We start from the raw sequence: 14,541 nt of genomic DNA on the forward strand, positions 1-14,541 counted from the left end.
CAGTCACTCAACGACGACACCTTCCCGTACAACATAGCATCATCAGCAAACAGGCGCACATTGCTATCCACCCTATCCAAAAGATCATTTATGTAGATAGAAAACAACAGTCGATCTGCCACACTTCCCTGGGGCACTCCAGATGATACCCTCACCTCCGATGAACACTCACCATTATTCTATTACTTAAGAAGTATTCGAGCCACTCACATATTTGGGAACCAATCCCATATGCTCATACTTTAGTTACGAGTCTGCAGTGGGGCACCGAGTCAAACGCCTTCCGGAAGTCAAGGAATATGGCATCCGTCTGATACCCTTCATCCATGGTTCGCAAGATATCATGTGAAATAAGGGCTAGTTGCGTTTCGCAGGAGCGATGCTATCTAAAGCCGTGCTGATGAATGGACAGCAACTTCTCTGTCTCAAGGAAATTCATTATATTCGAACTGAGAACATGTTCGAGAATCCTGCAACAAACCGACGTTAAGGATATTGGGCTGCAAATTTGAGGATCCGTCCTTCTACCTTTCTTATATACAAGCGTCACCTGCGCTTTTTTCCAGTCGCTCGGGACTTTACGTTGGGCAAGAGATTCGCGACAAATGCAAGCTAAGTAAGGAGTCAATGCAGTAGAATACTCTCTGTAAAACCGAATTGGAATCCCATCAGGACCTGGCGATTTATTTATTTTCAACCCATTCCGCTGCTTCACAACCCCAGGGATGTCTATCACTATGACGTACATACGGGAATCTGTACGAGACTCAAACGGCGGTAGGTTTATACGATCCTCCTGCGTGAAAGATTTCTCAAATGCTAAATTTAAAATTTCAGCTTTCGTTTTGCTGTCTTCTGTTGCCAGGCCAGACTGATCAGTGAGTGACTGGATGGAAGCTTTCGACCCGCTTACCGATTTTACGTAAAACCAGAATTTCCTTGGGTTTTCAGCAAAATCTCTTGCTAAGGTATGACGGTGGTAGTGGTTGAAAGCATCGCGCATCGCTCTATTTACAGCAGCACAAGTCTCTACTAACTTTTGCCTGTCCTCATTCTCCCGATCTTTCTTGTACCGCGGGTGCAACTGCCTTTGCTTCCTGAGCATTCTCCGAATTGCGCTGTTAAACCACGATATGTCTTTTCCGTCCGTAACCCACTTTTTAGACACATACTTGTCCAATGTGTGATTTACAACGTGTTTAAAATTTGCCCATAATTCTTCCACGTCCATCGTACCGGAAGTAAATGAAGTCGATTCATTTACTAAGTGGGATGCTAACAACTGCTTATCTGTTCTTTCCAGTAAGAATACTCTCCTAGCCTTCTTGACCGACTTTTTAACTTTCGTAACCATAATCGTAATGACAACATCATGATCACTAATCCCTGTCTCAACACTGACACCGTCGATGAGGTCTGGTCTGTTCGTGGCTACCAGATCTAAAATATTTCCATTACACTTTGGCTGTCGATTTAGCTGCCCAAGACAGTTTTCGGATAATGTGTTCAAAAGTAATTCACACGACGGCTTGTCTGTACCATCTGTAATGAATCCATATACATCCCAGTCTATACTAGGTAGGTTGAAGTCGCCTCCGACTAATATAGCATGATCCGGGTACTTCTGCGAAACAGAATGTAGACTCCCTTTGAATGATTCTAGAACTGTCACGGTGGAACCTGGTGGCCGGCAATAAGACCCCACAATTAACTTTATTTCCCCGAGACCTGTTAAACGTGTCCAGATAACTTCACAATCACGCTCTACTTCGACCTCAGTAGACACAATATTTTTGTCAACTGCAATGAAGACACCACCTCCTGCGGTGTCTAATCGGTCTTTCAAATACACGTTCCAACCCTCACTAAATATTTCAGAACTTCCTATCTCAGGGTCTCAGTCCCGAGAATAATTTGCGCGCCACACGCTTCCTGGAGGGCAGTAAATTCAGGAACTTTATTCCGAACACTGAAAATTTACTGCTAATATCTTGACGTGAAACATGTGAATGAAATGATCGTAAGGCATCAATTGCAGAAAATTCCCTTCTGGTGAAGTTCTGCCATCCAGTTGCCTTTTCAGCTGACACCACATTGGGCTACCTGCGTCGATGGTGATGAAATGATGAGAACAGCACAACACGCAGTCCCCGAGCGGAGGAAATCTCCGACCCGGCCGGGAATCGAACCAGGGCCCACGCTGTCCACTCAGTTAAGGGTGTGCGGACCATAAAACATGTAAATGTGTACTATTCTGAAGACGAATATGATATTTCTTAGGATGTTGTAGCCAGACGGCGTCAAAGAGAAAAATCAGTTTCATTTATTTACATTCATCGCAGCACCGCACTGAAGATTACAGAAGTCAAATTTTACGTAGTATTTACATTATTGGATATTATTAACGATACATACAAATCAGTCGGTTCTACGTCAGCTGTGTAGAATTATTTTGCTCCCAATAAATCCATTAGGCTCTTCTTAAACTGAACTTTATTGGTAGTAAAACTTTTATGGCTGCTGGTAAGTTATTGAAAATGCGAGTTCTTGAATAATGGGCACCTTTTCCCATGAAGGTGACTTTAAATCTTTGTGAAGATTATTCTTCTTTCTGCTATTTGTTATATGAGTTGAGGTTGTTCTAAAAAGAGATACATTATTTCGACAAATTTCTTTAAGTGATTAATATATTGAGAAGCAGTATTTAGTATCCACGTTCCTTGAGGAGGCGTCTCCTGGACGTTTTTGAGTTCACACTACAAATAATTCGCATTAGTCTTTTTTGACCTCGGAAAACTTTAAATTGGCTTGATGAGTCACCGCAAAAAATGACACAGTATGATATGGAATCAAAGTAAACGTGCTAATTTTTTTGCTGGAAAACTAATGTTTCTGAATTTTTTATGTGAAGCCTCTTAAAGATTTTTTTTTAAAAAAACAAACGTTATTAACATTCTACGTCTTTAATCTTCCTGTCTGCTTATTTGTTTCTCACCATAGTGACGCAGGCGTCGAGCACATTTCTCCCAACGAGAGACCAGTTTGTTAATACCGTTACTGTAGAATGTTTGACTTTGCTGACGGAGCCACAACCTCACCTCTGCTTGCACCGTTTCATCACTATCGAAGTGAAGTCCTCGAAGGTGCTCTTAAGTTTTGGAAACAGATTAAAATCAGATGGAGTCAAGCGGGGACATTACGGAGAATGATCGATGACAGTGAACCCAAGGCATCGGATTGTTGCAGATGTCGCAGCGTTGGTGTGTTTGGCCGTGCATTGTCGTGCTGGAGGAGAGGGTGTTCTATGTGTGGACGAACTCTCCGAATTCGAAACTCGGTTACAGCACTCTGTTCCTCTCGCACCGACACAGTTACACTACACTCCGCCATGTTATACGCTACAGTTCGGAGCCCCTCTAGTGGTAGAGGGCTGCAAATTCGTAGACACGAAGAAAAAAGATGTAGAATGTTGCACACAGTTAATTAATTGTTGGGCAAGGTAAGCAAGAGATCGGGACTGGTAAGGCCTGATAGCATAGAAAACAAATTTAAAATTCTCGTAAGATATTTTAATCCATAGACGTGGTACAAGGAAATTTCACATCTTACAACAACTAAATAATGCAACAGATAAATTATGTGTCTTTTTCAGATTAAAATAAGGGATAATAATAGCCGGCCGGGGTGGCCGAGCGGTTCTAGGCGCTACAGTGTGGAACCGCCCGATCGCTACGGTCGCAGGTTCGTAACCTCCCTCGGGCATGGATGTGTGTGATGTCTTTAGGTTGGTTAGGTTTAAGTAGTTCTAAGTTCTAGGAGACTGATGACCACAGAAGTTAAGTCCCATAGTGCTCAGAGCCCCTTGAACCATTTTGAAAATAATGAGTTTACTTTTATTTACACAAAAATTGATCTGATAGCACAGTAAACGTTGAAGGAAAAATGCCCATACTTCTTGTAACTTAACTTGAATCGTCATTGAATTAAAATTCATACTGAGTGAATTGAAATGCAAAAAATAATTTAACTGAATCGAAAGGATCACGTAACGTGAGATAAAAAATTGTTTCCATCCTTTTTTTTGACAAGAATTGCAGCTAATAAACTATACGTCTGTGAAATGCAAGATACATATTTTACAACATGGACATTCTGCGAGTGATATACCTTTTCAAGTGAAAATAATTGTCGGCAAATCACTCTCGGCGGAATGGATACAAATAGAATAACATACGCTGCCCTGACAGGGTTAGAGTGACTTTCGGTCACCATGTCGCCTCCGCCTGGGTTCAAATGCTGAAAAGGGCTCTAAGCACTATGGGATTTATCATCTGAGGTCATCAGTTCCCTAGAGTTAGAACTACTTACACCTAACGAACCTAAGGACATCACACACATCAATGCCCGAGGCAGGATTCGAACCTGCGCCCGCAGCAGCCGCGTGGTTCCGGACTAAAGCGCCTAGAACTGCTCGACCACGGCGGCCGGCTCTCCGCTTGGGGGTTTCGACTAGTGCACGAATGGTAGAACACTGGAACTGCATTCCGGAGGACGACGGTTCAAATCCCCGTCCGACTATGCAGATTTAGGTTTTCCATGATCCCGTAAATCGCTTTAGGCGAAACCCACAATGGTTCCTTTGAAAAGGTGCAGCAGTTTCTTTCCTCAATCCTAGCTTGTGGACCGTCTCCAACGCTGTCGTCGTCTACGAGACGTTAGATGTTGAAAATGTTCAAATGTGTGTGAAATCTTGTGGGACTTAACTGCTAAGGTCATCAGTCCCTAAGATTACACACTACTTAACCAAAATTATCCTAAGGACAAACACACACACCCATGCCCGAGGGAGGACTCGTACCTCCGCCGAGATCAGCCGCACAGTCCGTGACTGCAGCGCCTTAGACCGCTCGGCTAATCCCGCACGGCGAGACGTTAGATCCTCATCTCCATACTTACTACGCTGTTCCGAGAGAACCTCCTAATACTTGGAAGAAAAATCTATCGTTAAATTTACCCATCATTGTATGTGAGGTCCTGGCTGTATTCAAATGTGAAAACAAAAATGTAGCCTCAGCAACACACAATGCAAAAGCGCTAATTTATTACGTGTCTGATGTACCTGCCTCCGTAATCAAAAATCTATATACATAATAATCATCACTACATGAAATAGAAGGATGTAGGTTGCAGTAGATGCTGGGAGATGAAAAAGCTTGCACAGGGTAGAGTAGCATGGAGAGCTGCATCAAACCAGTCTCTGGACTGAAAACTACAACGACAACAACATGAAATACGTTGCACTGAAAAGTAATTAATGTATAAAAAGTAAAATAAAAATGCAAATAACTTAAATGACTTCAGCAGAAGTAAATCAGCGTATCCTGAGCGTGAACGTTTGTAGCCACGTAGTGCCAGAAATTCGTTTGCATGTCCGCTCCTCCGCGCGGAAAATACATGCGGACGGGAACCTATATGCACATACAGGCAGTCAGATCCAAACGTTCAGCAGATAATTAACTATTTGATGCCGATAAATTCGCTTCCGACCAAGCTGGCATACCTGTATTGCAAGACCGATTAGAGGTAGACAGTACAATAAGCAGAAGACATTGTAGCAGATTAACAGCATAACTCAGACTGGGCTCTTAGTCTGATATTGTACACTGAAGCGCCAAAGAACATGGTATAGGCATGCGTATTCAAATCTAGAGATATGTTAACAGGCAGAAGACGGCGCAACGGTCGGCAACGCCTATATAAGACAACAGGTGTCTATCGCAGTTGTTACATCGGTTACTGCTGCTACAATGACACGTTATAAAGATGTGTGTGAGTTTGAACGTTGTGTTATAGTCGCCGCACGAGCAACGGGACACAGCATCTCCGAGTTAGCGATGAAGTAGGGATTTTCCCGTACGACCATTTTACGAGTGTACCGTGAAATCAGGAATCTGGTAAAACGTCAAATCTCCGACATCGCTGCAGCCGGGAAAATATCCTGCAACCCTTCCGCAAATTGCTGCAGCTTTCAGTTGTGGGCCATCAGCAAGTGTCAGCGTGCGAACCATTCAACGAATCATCATCGATATGGGCTTTTCGGAGCCGAAGGCTCACTCGTGTACCCTTGATGACTGCACGACACTAAGCTTTACGCCTCGCCTGGGCCCATCACCACCGACATAGGACTGTTGATGACTGGAAGCGTGTGGCCTGGTCTCGTTTCAAATTGTATCGAGCGAACGGACGTGTAAGGGTATGGGGACAACCTCATGAATCCATGGACACTGCATGTCGGCAGGGGACTGTTCAAGGTGGTGGAGGCTCTATAGAGGTGTGGGGCGTGCGCAGTTGGAGTGATATGGGACCCCTGATACGTCAGAGTATGACTCTGATAGGTGACACGTACGTAAGCATCGTGTCTAATCACCTGCACCCATTTATGTCCATTGTGCATTCCGACGGACTTGGATAATTCCAGCAGGACAGTGCGATATCCCACACGTCCAGAATTGCTACAGAGTGACTCCAGAAACACTCATCTTTGTTTAAACACTTCCACTGGCCACCAAACTCCCCAGACATGAACATTATTGAACATATCTGGAATGCCTTGCAACGTGCTGTTCAGAAGAGATCTCCACCCCGTTTTACTCTTACAAATTTATGGACAGCCTTGCAGGATTCATAGTGCCAGCTCCCTCCAGCACTACTTCAGACATTAGTTGAATCCATGATCGTATTGCGGCACTTCTGCGTGCTGGCGGGGGCCCCACACGATATTAGGCAGGTCTACTAGTATCTTTGGCTCTTCAGTGTAAATAGGCGGTACTAAACAGTTAGAACACTGATTCACGAATACACACTCTGTAAAGAGTAATAGATACTAAATTGTAAAATAGTCTCGAATGTTTAGTAGTTATGTCCAGAGAAGGATCTTTTATGATGTAATACAACATTATAGTTGTTGCCCGAACCCTAACTTCGAAAGTCTCCTATCTCTGACATAGCTCTTCTTACTTCCTCTTCCCATTTTGTTTCTGGGCGTTCCCTTTTTCTTCTGTTAGCTGGAATCCATTCCTTCATCATCTTAGGCCAGCTGTCCTCACTCAAACGGCTTGCATGCCAATACCGTGTCATTCCTTTTGACTCTACTGCATCCACTACAGTTCGTTCTCTCGCATGTATCTTTATTTTTAATTTTATCCCGGATTGTCGACCTAAAGCAGAATCCAAAGTCGCATCTTTGTTGACAATTAGTTCCTCTTCAACCTATCAGTTATTTCCCATGTTCCTGCTCCATACGTCGCTATACTTTCTACAGTTGTTTTTAAATATTCTTATCTTTGCTGTTAATTATATATATATATATATATATATATATATATATATATATATATATATATATATATATATATATCTGCTCCATAGAACTCTGTTTAATTGATTGGTTGCTTGTTTACCATGGCGAAAGTGGTTCTTAATTTCGCCTTTAATGGATCCAGCATTGTTAATCATGATTCTCAAATATTTAAGAGAGTGCACAGACCTCACTATTCCAGAATCTGGGGTCAGGACTTGATTCTCTCCTCCAGTAATCATATATTCCATTTTGTGGAAAGTAATGGTTAAAACCATTTTCGTGTCATCGTCATACTCTTAGAAAATGATTTGGTCATCAGCAAAATGCAAAGAGAGAAGCATATGATTTATTGAGACACACATACTACGACAGGAACATTTCCATAACCTCAAAGTAGATCTCAAGTACGTTTTACATAATGAACGTGACATCACGCTTTCTTGTCGTGACCTTTTGTCAGGGCTTTTTGATGTAATACAGAAATGTAAAAATAAATCCATGCGTTGTCATGTGTACAGCGAGTCTTCGCTGGAAGGCAAAAGGGTACGAAAGTGCGACGAATAGCACGTTGAAGCTACGTCTCGAGAGTAAAAGGGACCTCGTTTGTGAGTGGACTACGCTTCTTGGGGATTCTCCCAATGAATCTGTCTGTCATATGCGTTTTGTGCGATTAGTTTTATATGGTCCTTGTGCTGAAAAGCGCTCCGTGCGCATACTCCCACATATTTAATGGACGCGCACGTTTCCAGTGATGGTTCTGGAATCATGTAACCGTACAATAACAATGGGTCCTTCCGCATATCTATGCGCAATACGTTACGTTTGTTTATGCAGAGGGTCAAGCGTCGATCCTCTATAGATGCCCCTGCATTTCGTTACAATTTTCTGGCTTCTGCACGTCGAGCCTGGTGATCGATGGTCCTCGCGATTTCGGCCGTGCACTTACGTAATGAAATGAAACGCCTGTAGCTGTCGTTTTGATGTTATTTTATTACACAACAACCATTAACAGCGATGTGTGGAGGTTGACGGTTCCAGGCATAACATTGCTATTACTTCATTCTACGCAAGCCAGTTCCTATACGTCGGACGCAGATGGAATCGTGTATACGGTCGGAGTTCACAGCCTCAGCATCAACTAAGGCCTGAAGATAGTGTACTGAGTCACCGAAACTGCTTGCCATATAATAAAATAAAATCTAAATGACGGCTGCAGGTGTTTCGTTTTATTACGTACAATTTTGTAGCATGGCAAATTCTCCGTACACAACAGCATCGTCTGCGGAAATTTAATAATTACACTCGGTCTGATATTTGGTACGGTCATTTGTTCATCAAGCGGTAGCTCATAACTTGATCGGACGCGTTCTGCAAATCAAGTAATACAGCGCCGACCACGGGCCGGTATCTACCGGTTTCTGTGTATCGCGGAAGAAGAGGACTTTGTCGGTCTCCAGGAAGGTGACGATACCGATACCGACTGATCAGTCACGTCGAGGAGATCTCCGGACGGCGGCTCAGCGGCACGGACAGCGCAACGGGGGGCCGTCTGGCTGCGCCTCGCACGTAGACTCGGCGCGCGGCACGTGCGGAGCGGCGCAGGTGTGCGGGCGGCGTGCGCCGGCGCCGGCATCGATCGGGCGGCGGCGCGGGGGCGGCAGCGGCGGCAGTCGGCGGCCGCCCTCCGCCGCGCGCGCACGCCAGCTGACGTCACGGGCGGGCCGCCGCCGCCCACGCGCTGTGCGCCCGAGTCGGCGCCGCCCGCAACACGGTTCGCTCCTGCCCGCCGGCGCCGCGCGCCAAGCCCGGCGGAGGCGGCGGCGGCGGCGACGACAGCGGCAGCGGCGGCAGCAACGGTGGCGGCGGCGGCGGGGGCGAGGAGCGGCCGCGGGCGGCGCGCCGACACGGCCTGCAGGCGCCGCTGCACCCGCTGCAGCTGCTGGGCTGGCTGTGCCTGGCGCTGCTGCCCGCCGCCTTCTTCTGCGCGCTGCGGCCGCGCCCGCCGCCCGCGCTGGCCGCGCCGCTGGCCGCGCTGCTCGCCGCCCACGTGGCCGCCCACCTGGCCGCCTGCCTCACCGACCCCGCGGAGCCCAGCCTGCGCCGCCCCGACGCCGCCGCCTCTGCCGCCGCGGACTCGGCGGCGGGGCGGCGCTGCCGGCTGTGCGGAGCGCTGCCCTCGGGACCGCGCACCAAGCACTGCTCTGCGTGCCGCAAGTGCGTCGCAGGCTTCGACCACCACTGCAAGTGGCTCAACCAGTGCGTGGGGCGGCGCAACTACCCGGCGTTCGTAGCGAGCGTGGCGACGGCGGCGGCGGGCGCGCTGCTGGTGGCGGCGACGGCAGCGGACCGCGCGCTGCGCTCGCCCGACGCCGCCGGCGAGGCGTCCGCGGCCCTGGCGCGCGCCGCCGCCGCCGCCGTCGCGCTGGTGGCCGGCGTGGCGGCCGCGCTGCTGTTGCACCTGGCCGCCTTCCACGCCTACATCGCGGCGCGCGGCATCACCACCTACGAGTACATCCGGCGCCAGCGCGAGCGCGGCGGCCTCGGCCGCAACTCGGTGGCGCCCGTCTCGCTGCCGGCGCCGCCCCCGCCGCCCCCGGAGCCCCGCGGACGCTCCGCGGCCGCCGCCGCCTTCTGCTGCCTGTGCCGGCGCTCCGGCCGCGACCCGTCTCCGCGGCCGCCGCCGGCGCCGGGCTCGCCCGTCCGCCGCCCTCCTTCCTCCGCCGCGACTCCTCCACCCCCGCCGCCCCCGGCGCCGGAGATACCCGCCAAGTGGTACCCGCCGCCGCCCTACCTGCTGCTGCCGCCCCTGGCGCGCCGAGACAGCTCACCCGGCGGCAGCGACGGTAGCGCCGGAGGCGGTTGCTGCTGCTGCTGTTGTTGCTGTCTGCGCCGACCGCGCCGCAGTCGCTCCGCGCCCGCCACCGCCGGCCGCGACCGGCAGCCGACAGTCGCCGTCATCGGCGGCCCGCCGCTGCCGCCCGTGGTCGCCGACCTGCTGAAGGCGCCGAGGCCGCGACGCCGCTGGCCGCCTTCGGTCTGCTCCGGCGGCTCCGAGCCGCCGCCCCCGGTGGCGCCCGACCTTCCGCGGAAGATCGCGGTGCCACCCTCCGCCCCCGTACCTGCGCCGCCGCCGCCGACCGCTCCCGCGCCCCCGCCGCCCCCTCACGCGGCGCCCGCGCTGCCTCCACCCGCCCGCCGCCTGCTGCGTCTGCGCGCCCAGCAGCAGGAGCAGCAGCGGCAACTGCACGAGCTGGGAGCGGCGCTGGCCTTCCTGCGCGACGACAACCGGCCCCCGGCGCTGCCGCCGCCCGCGCTTCCGCCCCCGGCGCTGCCGCCGCTGCAGACCCGCCACCGGCGCGCGTCCCCGCGGCTGTCCCCCATCCGCGAGTCCGGCCTGTCCAACCCCGGGTCCCCCCGCGCTCCGCACGCCTCCTGAAGCCCCACGCCGCCCCCACATCAGGTGTAGCGGCAGCCGCCACTGCCGCCTCCGACGCTTTCTCGCCACGTCCAGTCAGCACTCGTCTCCGTCTGCACAGCACGTCCACCGTTCGCTGCGTCCGAAGTTCCGTCCCGCACGCGCCAGCAACGCCGCACCACGAAATCGTCCACTTGCGTCACTCCGAGTGATCCGCCGCATCAGCATACAGTGGGGACTGCGTGTGCCACTGTTGCCGTTTGTTCGTTACAACGACTCCCCCGCACTCCTGCACCCCGTCCGCCCCCGCGTGCCTTCCAGCGACGTCCTCGGGGCGCCACCCGTATCCAGTCTTCCCTCGAGCGGCCGTCTTCCTCCCTGTCCCCCGTCTCCGGGTACCTTCCGGTTAGGAGGGCCCGTCGCGCACGTTAGACTGTGCGCAGTTCGGCGCCGAAGAGGAAAGACCACCGCCGGGAACAGTGTTCCCAGTTGTTCGTTCTTGTGTGTCTGTGTGTGCTTCTCAGTGTGTCAGACAAGAATAGTGTGTCTCGTTTCGCATTGTTAACTCTGTACTTCGCTAATGTCTCGCAATAAAGAGCTACCAGTCTGTGTACAGATCGTGTCTTCTACTTGACAGTGTCCTACTTTCCCGTCCTGGTCTTACGTATTAAAATCCGCAATACTTCGAAGTTTGACCGCTATTTCTAATGTACCAAAATTATTCGATGTGGAAGTCGATTCCTCCCAAATAAACACTCTAAGTTTATCCGTCTGGAGGAGTAGCCACAACGTTATAATTATCACCATGAAAAATAAAATTACGTGAGCAATTTTTGTGTGTTTACATGCACATATTGTAAAGTATTCGTGAGGATACGTCAGGTGTAATTCACAAAAGTTGCAAATTGTTACCCTCAAATACGTCACAGTTGGTCCCTGAATATAACACTTCCCACGAAAAAAGTGTGCCAGGATTAACAAACACGGTGAATGTCCACACTCACTATCCCTACCACGAATGGAGGAAACTTGCTTACCTCTCGTCTTGTGAACAAGTAGCTGCAGTCCCAGTCGGCTTCTTGCCCACTGGCCGCAGGCCCTGACGTGCATACAGTAAACAGTGCATAACGAAGTGGCAAATAGCGAAGAATTCAGTGCTATAAAAAAGATTTATTTTCGGAGCATTGGAGTGGCACTTCATTTTATTTGTATTTATAGGTCCCAAAAAACGAGAAAAGGATTCTGAGAGTCAGTCTATCGTTAATGTTCATAACAAGACTCGCGCTCATTAATCATTAGTTTCCGACTACCGTAAAAGTATCACAACAATACTTCAAACGATCTTAGAATCAACATTTTACAATTAATTCCGTCTTTATGCGGAGTTGCACTTCACACAGTAGTTCGTGTGTTGCCACCTCGAAAACCAATCGGTAGACTGCCTAGTGAGTTATCTTACTTAAGAGTTTGGCGCCTACCATTTCAGGGCGTGTTTGTGATTTGTCCATCCTTTCCAGCAATAAACACTGATAGTCGTCTCACTAATATTTGTAATTATTAGTTTCGTGTCAGGGACAGTACTGTACATTTATTTACAAATTCAGAATAATGCAATACAATATATACATTAGACTTCGTGCATGTCAAATTAATTTTGTGGCCCAAAATTCAGGAGTGTTGATTGCTGAGACATTTGCTCCTCCAGCGTGCAGGCTTCAGGCAATTTCGGGCAAACCAAGAGGTGTTCCCTGTCTTGAAGCTCTCCACATTCGCACGTTACCTCTCCACGTTTTGTTTGCACCGCTTTTCTCCAGTTCGCATTATGTTCAAAGTCTTCCACATCTGGTAGGGAGAGAGGTGGCGCAGTGGTTAGCACACTGGACTCGCATTCGGGAGGACGACGGTTCAATCCCGTCTCCGGCCATCCTGATTTAGGTTTTCCGTGGTTTCCCTAAATCGTTTCAGGCAAATGCCGGGATGGTTCCTTTGAAAGGGCACAGCCGATTTCCTTCCCAATCCTTCCCTAATCCGAGCTTGCGCTCCGTCTCTAATGACCTCGTTGTCGACGAGACGTTAAACACTAATCACCACCACCACCACATCTGGTAGGGTAGTTGGAAACCAGCAGTGGGGTATTCGTTTAGGTTTTGTTTGTTGCTACCAGTGCCTTGATTCGCCACAGCACTATTCGGCGAGCGTAAGGTGATAATGTAGTGGCTTTAGTTGTTCGGAGGAAGCGCTTTCTCCACTTCAGCTTAGGACATGATGCTTCGCTTCCAGACATGGGATGCCTGTAAGCGTTTACCTCTGTCGCTCTTCTTCATCTGAAATCCAGGGGTCTTGTGTCTGTAAGAGGGTAGATTTTTGTCAGCTGGAGTTCCTCGTAGGCAAACAGTTATAATGCGGCCTGTCAACGTGCCTGCTGCGTGCGGAGTTCTGTCAGACTGGTGCAACGTATTCTGCCGCAGAGAAACGTAAACATAGAGACAGAGCAGACGTACGTAGGGCATTTGGTTGAGCCCCCGATGTGCTGCTAGTGGGCAGCATATAATATTCTGCTGCAGACTTCGAGCTTCATGTTTTCGCAATGGTCTTTGAAAGTAAAGTGAGCGGTCGGCTTTACTCCGAGTGTTGTAGTGTCTTTCCTCTCCAAGTTAGCTTGTCTACTTCATAAGTGAAACGGTCAGACCTGTGTTTAGGATGAGTTAGGCTTTAGGTGGTTATGGTCATAGTACCTACATCTACTACCTACATGGTTACTCTGCAATCCACACTTAAGTGCCTGGTAGAGGGTTCATCGAACCATTGTCATAGTGCTTCTCTACCATTCCACTCTCGAATGGTGCGTGGTGAAAAGGAACACCTAAATCTTTCCGTTCGAGCTCTGGTTTCTCTTATTTCTGCTGCAGATTTCTCCCAGATCTTGGAAGGTTGCTGTCAGTTTCATTTCCACTTCCTCGATAGGTCTTCTGCAACTGCTCTGCCGGCCGCGGTGGTCTCGCGGTTCTAGGCGCTCAGTCCGGAACCGCGCGACTGCTACGGTCGCAGGTTCGAATCCTGCCTCGGGCATGGATGTGTGTGATGTCCTTAGGTTAGTTAGGTTTAATTAGTTCTAAGTTCTAGGCGACTGATGACCACAGATGTTAAGTCGCATAGTGCTCAGAGCCAACTGCTCTGTCGTCGGCAGGTATGAAAGATCTTGTGTCTGTTTCGACAGGTTGGTCATTGGTGTAAGTAATGTACAGCAGCGGTACCAACACACTGCCTTGAAAAGGACCGTTCTTCTGGATTCTCCATCGGATTTTCTTGATGAATTGCATATAAAAAATAGCTCTCCGTCTTCAGGCCACGAGTGGCCTTCCGGGACCATCCGATCACCGTGTCATCCTCAGGGGAGGATACGGATAGGAGGGGCGTAGGGTCAGCACACCGCTCTCCCGGTCGTTATGATGGTATTCTTGACCGAAGCCGCTATCATTTGGTCGAGTAGCTCCTCAATTGGCATCATGAGGCTGAGTGCACCCCGAAAAATGGCAACAGCGCATGGCGGCCTGTATGGTCACCCATCCAAGTGCCAACCACGTTCGACAGTGCTTAACTTCGGTGATCTCACAGGAACCGGTGTATCCACTGCGGCAAGGCCGTTGCCCCTGATGAATTGAATGCTATTGAAATTAATATTAATAAGTTTTCAGTTCAAGTAATGTCATCAGCACGGCTGGCGCTGTATATTAATATTCAAGCAGTAAATATAAATAATAAAAGA

The 14,541-nt window shown here is 49.5% G+C and overlaps 1 protein-coding gene and 1 pseudogene across 1 annotated transcript in view; one reads left to right on the forward strand and one right to left on the reverse strand.

The window, feature by feature from the left end:
* The window catches only part of LOC126282491 (tRNA-dihydrouridine(16/17) synthase [NAD(P)(+)]-like), a 222,437-nt gene that overhangs the window by 48,251 nt on the left and 159,645 nt on the right, over window positions 1-14,541 (forward strand). The window lies entirely within an intron of this gene.
* Window positions 14,307-14,424, reverse strand: LOC126290793 (5S ribosomal RNA; annotated as a pseudogene).

The sequence above is a fragment of the Schistocerca gregaria genome, chromosome 1 (assembly GCF_023897955.1).
Source record: "Schistocerca gregaria isolate iqSchGreg1 chromosome 1, iqSchGreg1.2, whole genome shotgun sequence".
NCBI classification, from domain to species: domain Eukaryota; kingdom Metazoa; phylum Arthropoda; class Insecta; order Orthoptera; family Acrididae; genus Schistocerca; species Schistocerca gregaria.